Source organism: Pyxicephalus adspersus, chromosome 7 (genome assembly GCF_032062135.1).
Source record: "Pyxicephalus adspersus chromosome 7, UCB_Pads_2.0, whole genome shotgun sequence".
Lineage (NCBI taxonomy): Eukaryota > Metazoa > Chordata > Amphibia > Anura > Pyxicephalidae > Pyxicephalus > Pyxicephalus adspersus.
In genome coordinates this window covers 26,992,814-27,005,996 of record NC_092864.1, presented here as the reverse complement: position 1 = coordinate 27,005,996, position 13,183 = coordinate 26,992,814, and the positions used below count along the sequence as shown (strand labels likewise).

Sequence of the window (13,183 nt, the reverse complement as noted above, 5' to 3'; positions counted from 1 at the left end):
TGAGCTGAGTTTTGATGGATTGTGATGTACATGCATCCAAGCATGTAAACATAGAGCCAAAACAAATTTTTTTTTTAGTTACAAAAAAAGGTTTTGTATTCAGGTATGCATTTCATCATCTATTCCAATATATTTCCTTATTCTATATGAGGGGGATAGAAGAGTAAGGCCTTGAAGTTGCGAGGTCAATAAGGGCAGCACAATAAAAGCAACCCCGGAGGGGCACAGAATTGAAATCAGTAAACAACACACAACAACCGCATGAGCACGCCCGGTTCACCAGCACAGGAGGAGTTAAAACCTTCTTAACCGTTGAAAAGTTGTTTGCTTTGATCCTGCGATGTTCACAGAGCCGGCCGCATTGTTGATAAGTCAGACAAAGACACTAATGCGATTGGTAGAGATGCATCAATCACAAAGTCAAAAGCCCGAGGAATTCCCATAAATGTAATCCGATAAAATGAGCGGGTAATCCACCCTTCTTTCAAGAGGTATCAAAGAGACTGAGGATTGTCATTTAACGGGGCAGTGCCAATCCTTCGCTGCTCACATCAACTTCACAACAAACATCAGACGTATGAAGGAGAGGAGACGACCCTGAATGCAACACCGTCAACCAACTCATCACCAAGACCTACCTTGTGTCCTTGTGAGGACAGAAATGTAGCCGCTATCTCTGACCACCTGCAGATGATGATTGTTTGGTTGTTCTAATGACCCAATGGCCTCAATACATTCAGAGTCATTCCACATCAGATACCTACCTGCTAAGAGCCATACACCCAGGTTACAATGGCATTTCATAAATGGTTACTCCAACAGTGCCCTCAATTTCATCAGATCATGATGCCTCCATTCAGTGCTTTATTTATTTTATAAGCCACGTACATTAGATGGACGATGGCCCAAATTAGCCCAGATTATCAATGTGCATTGTGATTACTTCCCCCTCCTGCTAGATTGTAAGCTCTTCTGGTCAGGGTCCTCTCCTTCTCCTTTGTCACTGTCTGTATTTTTCTGCTATTTCAAACCCCTAATGTATAGCACTGTGTAATATGTTGGCGCTATATGAATACTGTTTATTAATAATAATAGTAATAATAATTACTTCAGGCTTCTTTGTAGTATCAACTCACCCCGCATTGTTACACAAGCCATGCAAATCCATCATCTGCATACATATAATGCTTGGTTGTGTTGCTTTAACATGGCTACAGATTCCCAATAGACCCCTTTACCTGGGCTCTGAATTCCAACTTTAAAAGGTGATTTCAACCTGCTGAGAGTTAACATATGAAAAGGCTATTCTGTAGCAAAAAGCAGACCCTGGTAGCTGGAAATTAGAACTTAGAGCAGCATGGGGAACCCTTAAAATAACTATCAGATAGGAACCTTTAAAATAACTTTTTTTAGCTTGGGGCAAACCTTGAAATACTTTCAGGTTTTTAGGTAACCTCTTCTATAATTACTATATCCAAAGCTCATACTACATTAGTGTGGTGGTCAGTGGGAAGAATGTCACCCTTACAGATAGCCAAAAAGATCATTGGTGTCACTTAAACTGACGAGAGTCACAAACTGCTCATTGCTCAAGGAACCCCCAGCAACTTCTGCAGGAACCCTGGTTGAGAAATAGTAATGAAAAGTTTCAAAAGCACCCCCTGAGGGCTCCTTCATGTCTGAGAATCATTGCATGTCATGTCCAACCTTTTCATTTATGATTGCAATGTCCAGGAACTTCATGGAGCAAATTGGAGCAAATTGAACCAGGGTTCCTCCGGACCAGGGTTCCTCTTCATAGGGTTTTTTATCTGGGATATGTGTATTTTCCTAGTGGTTGAACTTGATTGACTTATGTCTTTGTTCAGATTAACTGACTATGTAACTATGTAACACCCAATCAAGTCCCCTCCAACCAGGACACACAAGTGGAGCAAGCACAAATATCACTCTGGGCAGAATAAATTAAGGAATTAAAAATCATCTTATTATTTATTCTCTGCTCTGGAACACCTCTGCTTGGTGTGCGGTCACCTTGGCCATTCCACTCTCAGGCTTCTGATGCTTTCAGACTACTCTACTTTACCTACTTGCTAACAGGTGGGGGGTTTTGTGTTTAAGAGTGAGTTCCAAGTGCATTTGCTACATATATGCTTAGTGTGTTGCTTGGCCATTTTAATGGCATTCTTTCTGGATCTATGAGTCATACCAAGCATGTGTAGAATAATATTATAATTTTGTATTTATATAGAACCAACTACAGGTCCATAGTCATGTCACTAGCTGTCCCTCAAAGGGGCTCACAATCTAATGTCCCTACCATAGTCATATGTCATTAATACTGCACACCTGAGCATTACCTATATGATCCATTTGGATGTCTCCTTCCAAAACCAAGGCCATTATCATGAAGTTGACCCCCCATTATCATGAAGTTCATCACACTCTTTGCAGCTACAACAGTGTCCAATACCTAAAACATCTTTGCATGCTGCATTATTACCAGGATTCCTCATTGCTGACACATGGACTCCATCATTTAGGAGAATCATAACATTTTGTGTATAGAGGTCAGGTGGCTGCAAAGTTTTGGTCAACTGGTGTATTTACATCATTGAAAGACCTATGATTTTTCCAAGGTCATATATTATTATTACTAAAGAGTATTTGTTTACATTACATTACATAGGGTTAGCAAATGATGGACAGATATAGACAGCGACATGGGAGGTGGAGGGGACTCTCCCCAGAAGAGCTTACAATCATATGTGACTTCTAGATGTAATTGGGTTGGCACCTTTTCTTAAGTGCCTTTTTGATTGATATAATTAACATAATTGGGACGTAGTGTGCTTTTGGAGATTGATTTTCATTATATAAGGGCCTATCTCATTTTATCATTGTTATCTGAACCCAGAATCTGTGGTGAGTCAGCAGAGGCCACAATTTCCAATGTGGAATCCAATTCCACATTGGAAATTGTGGCCTCTGCTGATTGTGGGTCTGTGCTATTTGTTGATAATGTATCGGGGATATCCTCAATGCATTTTCCAGCAATACGCAGATTTATAAATCCCACAAGTTGAGCAAACCAAAGCGGCTCAACTTTCAATAACATAGTTTCCAGTGTCAGTGATGTCATGACTGTTCTCTGCTTCCATGGCTGACAGGTACTCTTTATTACAGACCAGGTGACTTGCATTGGAGTCTGTGAGAAGGAATGTGACATGTGTATGTGAAATACAAATACAACAAAGAAAACAACTTACTGTTTTATTATCATGGTTTGCAAAAGTAAATATCTAAGAAGCCGGCGATGGATTTCACCTGAAAAATGATATTGTTCTGTTTGATGTGTTGCCTGGTGACCAGCTCCCTTCTTTTTTGTGGGTTGCTGTATTAAACTCTGTCAGGTGTTGGGATGTGAAAGGTTATAATATGGTCTAAAAATAGTTTTTATTGAAAGGTGAACTTCAGTCAAAGTGGAAACTGAGGCCCCAGGGTGCACAGAGGGAGCTTATTCGGTGCTCAGGGCTTTCCAGACAGAAATTGCTGCAGTTTCTTCCTGCACCCCACTGCCTTCTGCCATTAACCTGGAGATCTGGGAACACCGACTTGTGATGCTGGAGGGAATTCTAGGACACGCCCCCTGCTATTTGTTTCTTCATAGCCATTGGTCAGATTTACACTGGCCTGTTTAAACGTGATGGGTGATAGAAAGAAGGAGGACGTTGCATGGCAGATTTGAAGTTGATGTCCAGGCTCTAAAGTTCCTTACGAAATAACACCACATCACCTAAATGCTCCTTACATAGTTACGTACATTGATACCCTGAATCCCATGACATCCTTGATTTTAACTGCAGATTAGTGGGTCTCATGTGCCATGGGTGCCCAAATGTCTGCCAGGTCATTTGGTAACCTTCAGTTGGATTCATTGGGTTCCTCTGACTGAAGGTGTAAATCATCCTTCCACCTCCTTCCCCTCCTTCCCTGCCCTTCCTCATTTCCTTCCATTTTCATCCCTCCTCCCCCTCTTTCTCTCTTTCATTCCTCCATCCTTACTTTTCTGACCTTTTGTCCTTACTTCTCATCCACCTTCCTTCCTTACATCCCTGCCATTTATTATTTCTCCTTCTATCCCCTTTTCTTCCTTTGCCCCTACCTCCTTTTCTTCTTTGTTCCTTCTTTCCATTTTCCACTTTCTGCTCTTTCTCCATGTCCTACTGTCTGTCCTTCCTTTCTTTTTTCCCTCCATCCCTTATCCTTACCTTTCCTCTCTTCCTTACACTCCTGCCATTTCTCCATCCCCCACTGTTCCTTCCTACCTCGCCTTCCCTCCTTTCTTCTTACCTGCTTCTCCTCTTACTTCCTTTGCTCTTTTTGTTCCTGCCCTCTCTTCATTTTTTTTTCTTTCTTCTCTTCTCCTCTTTCTTCCTTGTTTTCTTTCTTCTTTACATTCCTGCTCCTTCTCCATGTCCTGCTGTCCTTCCTTGCTTCTTTTCTTTCTTTCTTCCTTCCATCCATCTTTCATCTTTACATTTTTCCTCTCTTCCTTCTGCTGTTTGCTCTTTCTTTTTCCTTCTTTCATTTCTTCCTTAAAATCCTGTTCTCACCTTCCTTCCTCTCTTCCTACCTCCTTCTCCTTTTATCTTTCCTTCACTCTTTTTATTCCTACCCTCTCTCCATCCCACGTTCTTTCCTTCCTTTCCTTTCGTCTTTCTTTACCTTCATCCTTCCTTACATTTCTGCTCTCTTCTTTCCTCTGTCTCCTTACTTCCTTCCTTTATTTCTCCTTAACTTCCTTCCTCTCTTCTTTCCTTTACTCTTTACATTCCTGCTCTTTCTCCAACCCCTACTGATCTTCCTTTCTTTTTTTCTTTCTTTCCTTCTTCTTTCCCTCCATCCCACACCTTTCTTCCTCTCTTCCTACCTCCTTTTCCTCTGCCTTCCTTTTTCATTTTCTCTTTACATTCCTGCCCTCTTTCTTGCCTTCCTTTTTTTCTCAATGCTTCATACATTACCTTTCGTCTTTCTTTCTTTCTCCCTCTCCTCCCTCTTCCTTCCTTTTTTCCTTTCCACTTTACATTCCTGCTCTTTCTCCTTCCCCTACTTTGCTTCCCTCATTTCTTTCTTCCATCCTTCGTCTTTACATTTTTTCCTCTTTTCCTTCTTCTGTTTCCTCTTCCTTTTTCCTTCCTTACATTCTTCCATCTGTCCCTTGCTTCCTTCTTTACCTTTCTTCCCCTCTTCCTTCCTTCTTTTCTTCCCTCTTTATTCCTGCTCTCGCCATCCCTCTTTCTTTCCTTCCTTTTTTCCTTCCATAGTTCCTCTCTTCCTTTTCCCCTCCATTCTATTTATCTATATGAAATGCGATCTTCCATCCGCCCGCTGCCACCCACAGAGAGGAAATTCCAATAATCGTTACTACTAATCACTCCGCTTTAACCCTTTCCTGTCCTATCACAGCCCTACCATGCAGGTTATCATTATCCATATTGCTTTGCTTTCCCGCTAAACTCCCAGAAGTCTCCGCTGGCTTTGTTGGAGCAGAGAATCTCCACCCCACCCTACGGGGCACAAAAAGATTTGCTGTCATCTGTTTAGATAAGGATTAGGGCGCCAGGTAGAGCCCTTCTCTCTTTCAAGTTCTCAAGAAGAGCAATCGCCTTTGATGTCATTGGCTGCCGTTGTTAAAATGTCATTTTTCCTCCTTTGTAGAGCTTTTTTTGTTACATATTTTTTTTTTTATCGGTGAGTTGAAGCGTCCATCAGCCGATGATGACAAAATCTCCACCAAAGAAGACAAATAAGCCTTTGATTTGGATTGTATTCTCAGCTCATTGTTCTTTGGTAACCTGCGTGTTAAGCTGCAATATTCATGCGGCCCATCTGCTGCGCAGGAGCGGTACCTGCACAAAACAAACCCCTTGCAGCCAGCTTTGCTCCTAATTGATGAAATAAGCCGAACATAAATAGAGTGTAATTGTGCGTCCGATGAATAAAAGCCACAAATATCTCTCTTCTTTCTTCCTCTTCATGTCAATAGGATGGCCCCATCTTCCTGGCTGATTGACGGGCTGAAAGGGCGTTTTCCCATCATGCCTCGGAATGTCACGAAATGTTTCTCTGTACAGTGCTATTGAGGAAAAAATTATCATCAACTTATCATTGATAATCATCAACTTCTTATTATCAACAGAAACCAACTCAAAAAATCTTCAAGTGCTCTTTTTTTCATAAATTAATTCCCATTCAATCGAACCTGCTGGAAAATCTGACTTCTCCAGGAAGAGTCAAATCCCCAGCCAAAGGCGGGTGGGGGCAAATTGGGCAATTGCACATAGCCTCCACCTTCTCCAAGACCCCAGTTCAGTGGGGGGGGGGGGGGGCAGCAAGTTGGTATGTTGTGGATTTGGGGCCCCTGCTTCATATTTACTCAGGGCTCCATTAAGTCTAAGTCCATCCCTGAGCACAGTGCCCTCCGACTTCATGTCACACTCTTCTCCTCTGGTCTGCTGGGGGCATCTGATTACTGTCTGTGCCAGCCCAGCTCCTCTGTTTCTTTCTTCATCTCCTTTTATATTAACAGAATTGTTGTCATATATCACAGAATGTGGAATGTATTAGTAGTACAAAGAACTTCTGTGTATTAACATGATAATACTGCATTAATTAGTGCTTTGAAGTATGTAACATACAACACATACAAAACATACAACATGTGCAGAGTGGAGTAGAGTTATGTATGTAATGTACATCTCAGTACACATAATAATCAGAGTTGGGAAAATAATGTAGAGTACAGCATACTGAGTGGAACAGTTATGAATATAGAGAGTAGAGCCAACTTAGAACACAGCATAAAGAGTGGGGTAGAGCTGAGTATATAATGTAAAGCACAGCTTACAGAGTCTGGCAGAATTAAAGATATACAGAATGGAGCTGCGTCGAATATGTAATGCATAGAATGCAAAGTGGAGCTGAGTGGAGAATAAAATGTACAGCACAGCATACAGGGTAAACTATATAACACACTACACAATGTACACAATAGAACAGTATGGAGAATGTCTTGTACAACACAGCGTACAGCGAGGACACCTTTTCATTCACCCCATTAATAAGATCATCTTCCATGAGAACTTTCTCTGTTCTTCTATTGGAAGATCCATGACCACCATGATGTCATTAATACAAACTTCTCTGTTCTGTTCCCTGGCTATTAATGGCCTGTTAATACCCTCAGGGTCACAAGTGGAGCAAATATGAGGGTTGCACAGAAGTCATTATTTGCACTTCTTGTTTTCGGTGATCATTAGTTATTGCATTGCAGCCAGTAAGTTGGCATTTTCAGATGCCCCCGGTTTGTCTCAGTGGTTCCCTCTTGGTGAATGGAGGGGCCCTTCTTGCACATTGTGCTGCTCTGACCAGGCTGCCTGGAATTGTTGGCTTCCCTCTCACACCCATTTCCTGGTTACATGTGATCCCGTGTACATATTAGCAGATTCACACCTTAGTGTGGACAATGATGTCAGGCTGACATGCTACGGCTTGCTGTCTAAGCTCTTCGGCTGTGCGGCTTTTGGAGTTTGCGTTGCTGCGGACCTCTCTGCCGACCCAGGAAAGTTTTGTATTCTGCCATGGCCTTTGTTGGCTTTTCATATAGATATCTGCCGTGCAATGATTTGGAACCTTTACAAAGTAAGTCCGGCATTTTAAATTGTATGAAAACCCAAAAGTTTTAAATATTGCAGCTTCCAGTCCTTAAATGCAATGGCTGCATTTGTTTTCTTTTTGTTCTTTTATTTTCTGTCCATTGACGCACTCTCTGATCTCAGATGACAACACTTATTTATTGTAACAATAGGAGAACAATGTTGTCACCCTAGTACAAAAAGTCTGTTAGGACTACACCACCCTCACCTCATAGCCTTATAGCCATTCCCCAGGGAATATTTCAGTGAATGTCAGATTCACTGCATTATAAAGAAAACCTTAAAACCTATCCAAAAGCTCCACTGATTTTGCTGAGGCTGGGATGATGTTATCAGTCTGCTGCAGGCAGGGGCAGGCATTTCATCAGTCTCCTTTTCTCCAGTAATCACAATGCATCATTGTATCCGGTGACATGATGAGAGGCTGCAGCAAGGGCTGATCTGTGCCAGACATTTGTGAACACAGCATAGACACTGGGATTCATGTGATTGTGTCATCTCGGCATTGCAGTCCAGAAAGTAGAAAGTGACCTTGGATGATGCCTGAACAAATAGGGTGATGAAGACATTGTCAGGGGGAGCTCTGTGATCTCTATGTAAAGTAATAACTACCTGGCAGTGTTGCACAGACACATAACTGAGCATTGGGGTAACATGGATATGATGACAGGTCCTCTTTAGACACTCCTTTGCCCCATCCTGGTCTGTGATATGGGCGCTCGGTGATACAAGTTCACATTTATTTTTATCTGGTTGCTCCGAGCAGAACTCTGGACACAAACACACGTCCATGGGGCTAAGACTTTGGCACTGCGTAACCCTTTAACCCCCGGGGCCCTGCGGTTGGAGCCCTGGCGGCAATGGCCGGGACAGGTGTCTGGAGGCAGCTGAGTTAATGGACTTCACTTGACCATTGCAACACTTTCTGGGTGTGTTCAGGGCCGGGGACACAAGGTCGCATTAGTCAGGGATTTATAAAACAAACAGGACTTGTGTCCCGGCAGGCCGCTCAGGTTACAGGGGACGTCTTGGTGCAAAAATCAGCCAAATACCTGGCAACAATGCAACAGCAAATTCTAACATTCACCCATTTCTGTTCTGTCTAGAGATTTGTAACCCCTCACAGCGGGAGAATTCCCCAAATCTTGCAGGAAAGACACAAAAAATGCAACCGCAGGGCCTGAGCTTCATTGTGATTCTGTGTCACATGACCTGATAATAGGAATCTCACCTCCACCACCAATGCACAACTCTCAGACTTTGCAGTCATTGATCAGATCGATCTTACAGGTTCATGTAATTGTGAAATTCCAATCCAATACCCTCCATTTCTTCATTGGGGGATTTGCAATTGTGCAACAGATCATTATCATTTTGATAAATTCAATTTCAACTTTTAGGCAGATGACTTCACATTGTCATCAAGCATACGTTGTTATGGTGCAGAATTCATATTTTACTCGATGACTGCAAGCTGCCCAGATCCAGAAACAATAAAGAAATTACAAACCATAACATCATCGACAACATGTTTCACAGTTGGTATGAGGATTCTTATTTCGGATGAAAAGCTGTCTTTGGTTACCCCAAACATTGCACCTGACTTAATAAAGCTCTTCAGGACTGAAGAAGATAAATTATCATGGGAGAACCTGGGTGATACAGGAAACCTGGAATGGATCTGGAATGGAAAAAAACATTTGCCAAATAATACCAAATAACTTTAAAGAAATTCATTCTAGGTTTGAAGGATCACCCAGGTTCTCCCATGATAGTTTATCTTCTCCAGTCTTGGAGAGCTCTATTAAATCAGGCCCAGTGTTCTAGAAGGACGAGATTTCCTAAATGTTCCTTTACAAATGAAGTCTCTAATGTTTTTTTGACAGCATTTTCTGTTATTGAAATGTGTGCATTGAAATCTCTTTCTGATTGTAGGTGTGTATTCTATGACACTACCTGTTACAACTACATACATTTCTTTTTGTAAGTTTTTAGAATCTTGAAGATTCTTTGAGCATCAATATTCAGCTCTTGGGTGGATTTTGCTGGGCCGGACAATACTGGGCAAACCAACAATTTGGAGTTTCTACCACCTAGTGTTTTTTTTACAGTGTATTGATTGATTTCTGATCATTTGGTGATCTTTTTATTCTATTCCCATTGACATCCAAAACCTAACTTCCTTGGAGAGCTTCTCTGATCCTGACGTGATGATAAAATGCAGTAGCAAAGAGAACATCAAACCCTCCAAATCTGAGGATGACAGGAGAGGTCCAACCTGCAAACTCCCGAAGGAGAATCTGTTCATCAACACCTAACCTGGAATACCAGAATCTAACTTCAAGCATTTGTGGTGGTAAATATTAGGGTGTACTTACTTTTTTCCTTTAGATTGACTGTTATGTGTCATGTTCAGGTGTATCACATGTATACATGAATTAGGATCTGAGGTTTGCTTGTTCAGACATTTAATGAATGTATGCAGTTTAGGTCTCTGGACATCACCAGTAAAAAACACAAATACATTCACACACATACATAAATACACACACACATTCACACCCAATATGAAAAGAATGTAACATAACAATTACCTAACTGATGACCGGTTACAGAAAAAGTGATCTCTGATCTGTTTTCAGTTAAGAGGCTAGATCTTCAAACCTCACTGCAGGATGCTGAGTTTCAGGGGTCCTGGTGGCCATCAATGTTTTAGCTGTAATAATGTTTGCTCCAACTCTGATTGAATCAACTTTATAAAAGTAAATCTTTACCCTCATTTGAAAATCACCCAATTGTTCTTCTCTACAACTGATATATTTAATTAATTGATGTTGATCCTTGTTAATAGATTAAAATTCAAATTGACAACCAAATGTTCACCTTATATTTTGAAGGAAAATGTTGCTGCATTTAAACATCACTTAATCCATGGCAGCCAATCAGAGGTAAAATATACAAAGTATTGATGTGCAGAAAGTCATCAGCACCCAATCGGAGCAAATATCCACTACTGCAATTTTCACATTCTGGAAATCAGTTTACTGTCTGCTGAGACTCAATCTGTAGCCTTTCTAGACCCCAAGACCTATTGCTGGACCCTGAGACTTACCCCTGGAACCCAAGATTGATCATCAGACTCTGAGCCTAACCACTGGACCCTGGTAGCTATTCTTGTACCCAAAGACTCATCGCTGGACCCTTAGACTCATTCATGGACCCAGAGATTCACCTCTGAACCTCAAAGATTGACAACCAAACACCAAGACTAATCTCTGAACCTTACTCCTAGACCACAAGATTCATCAATGAACCCCAAGATTCACCCCTGGACCCCAAGATTGTCAATCAGACGTCTAAACTAACCTCTGGAGCCTGGGAATCACTCCTGGACCCAAAGATTCATCACTGGTCCCAGAAACTCAGTTCTGAACCACAAGATTGACAACCAGACACCAAGACTAACCTCTAAATATTACCCTTAGACCCCAAATCTCATAAAAGAACCCTAAGAGTCACCCATGGACCTCAAGATTGACCACCAGATTCTAAGACTAACCCCTGGACCCCAGGAGCTATTCCTGGACCCTCAGACCCATCCCTGGACCCAGAGACTCAGGTTTGAACCACAAGATTGACAACCAGACACCAAAACTAACCTCTTAACCTTACCCCCAGACCCCATAATTCATAAATGAACCCTAATACTCACCCCTGGACCCTTAGAGCCATCCCTGGACTCCAATATTGACCACCAGATGCTGGGGCTAACTCCTAAACCTTAAGATTTACCCTCAGACCCCAAGAATTATCAGTAAACCCTAAGACGCTCCCTTGGACCCCAGGATAAGCCATCAGACCCAGAGACTGAACCTTACACTTGGACCCTGAGATTCATTGTTGGATCATCGGACTCATCTCTGGACCCCAAGATTTATGGACAGACACTAAGGCTCACCCCTTAACATTAGAACTCACTGCCAGTCATTGAGGCTCACGGCTGAACCCAGAGACTTTTCCCTGGACTTCAAGACTCATCTCCAGAACCTGACATTGACCCCTTGACAACAAGACTCATTAGTGAACCCTTAGACTCACCCGTGGACTCCAAGATTCACCACCAGACCATGAGACTAAACCCTGACCTTGAGACTTACCCCTCGACCCACAGATTTATTGCTGGACCATCAGACTCACTCCTAGACCCCATGACTCATCTCTGAATCACAAAGATCAATGGCCAGACACCAAGACTCACCACTGGACATTACTAACCCTGAGACTTACTCCCAGACCACAAGACACATCTCCCGACCCTGAGACTTACCCCTAGACCCCAAGATACATCTCCTGACCCTGAAACTTACCCCTAGACCCCAAGATACATCTCCTGACCCTGAGACTTACCCCTAGACCCCAAGATACATCTCCTGACCCTGAAACTTACCCCTAGACCCCAAGATACATCTCCCAACCCTGAAACTTACCCCCAGACCCCAAGACCCATCTCCCGACCCCAAGACTTACCCAAAAACTCATCTCCTGACCCTGAGATTTAACCCCAAGACTCATCTCCGGACCCTGGGACTTACCACATCAGAGAGCCCCCATCAGTGAACCCTTAGACTCACCCCTGGACCCCAAGATTGATGGCCCGACCCTGGGACTCTCTATTCCAACATCCAACAGCTACTACTTACAGGGCAATGACCATAAAAAGCTTAAGAAAGAAACTTGACAACAACAACTTCAATCAGCAGGCAGGCAAAAGCCTCTCCAATGCCATGTTCAGATGAGCGGTTATATTCACCACTTTCATCCAATGTTGAACCCCACAAAAACCCCAAATATCATGGAAAAGAATTGGATTAGTACCTCTCACCACCTTTTGTTCAACTTTGGTCTTCTTGAACTGGTATAAATAATTTATATTCATCATGTTATATATTTCATCATTTTTATTTTAATTTGGAGTAATGATGAGTGAATCTGTTTCCATTTTGGGATTTTTGGGGGAACTCGCCCTTTATTCCTATAAATGGGCCATTGTGGCCATGGCACGAGACAACAATCCTCACTGTAATTTGGGTCCGCGTAACATTTTCTGCTGCTGATCGTCCCGTCTGCATTCTCATGACACCGTTCCCTGGGAGTGACAACATCTCTCAGCCCTGCTAATAGGTTGAACAAACATCCCTGAAGAGGCATCGTGGGAACCGGGCCAGCACTTTGTATGGGCAGATTGAATCATTCGGCCTGCAGTGTCAGGTGTCACTATTAACCTCTCACTTCCTGGAAGAAATGATGGCTAGAGAGTTTCTCCGTACATCAATGTGTGGGTCACCTGGGCTGGTGCCAGCAGGCCATTCCAATGAAACATCAGCCATTTTTTAAGTAGACCTGTCATAATAAAATCCGGATATATCACAATAGAACATTTTTAACTTTGTTGTTAGTATCGCCTA

The 13,183-nt window shown here is 42.4% G+C and overlaps 2 long non-coding RNA genes across 2 annotated transcripts in view; both read left to right on the top strand.

The window, feature by feature from the left end:
* Positions 1-13,183, top strand: part of LOC140335362 (uncharacterized) — a 63,431-nt gene that overhangs the window by 12,325 nt on the left and 37,923 nt on the right. The window lies entirely within an intron of this gene.
* Positions 7,322-12,685, top strand: LOC140335361 (uncharacterized). The gene is made up of 2 exons (XR_011921686.1): positions 7,322-10,074; positions 10,616-12,685. It is a non-coding gene; the product is annotated as an uncharacterized lncRNA (long non-coding RNA).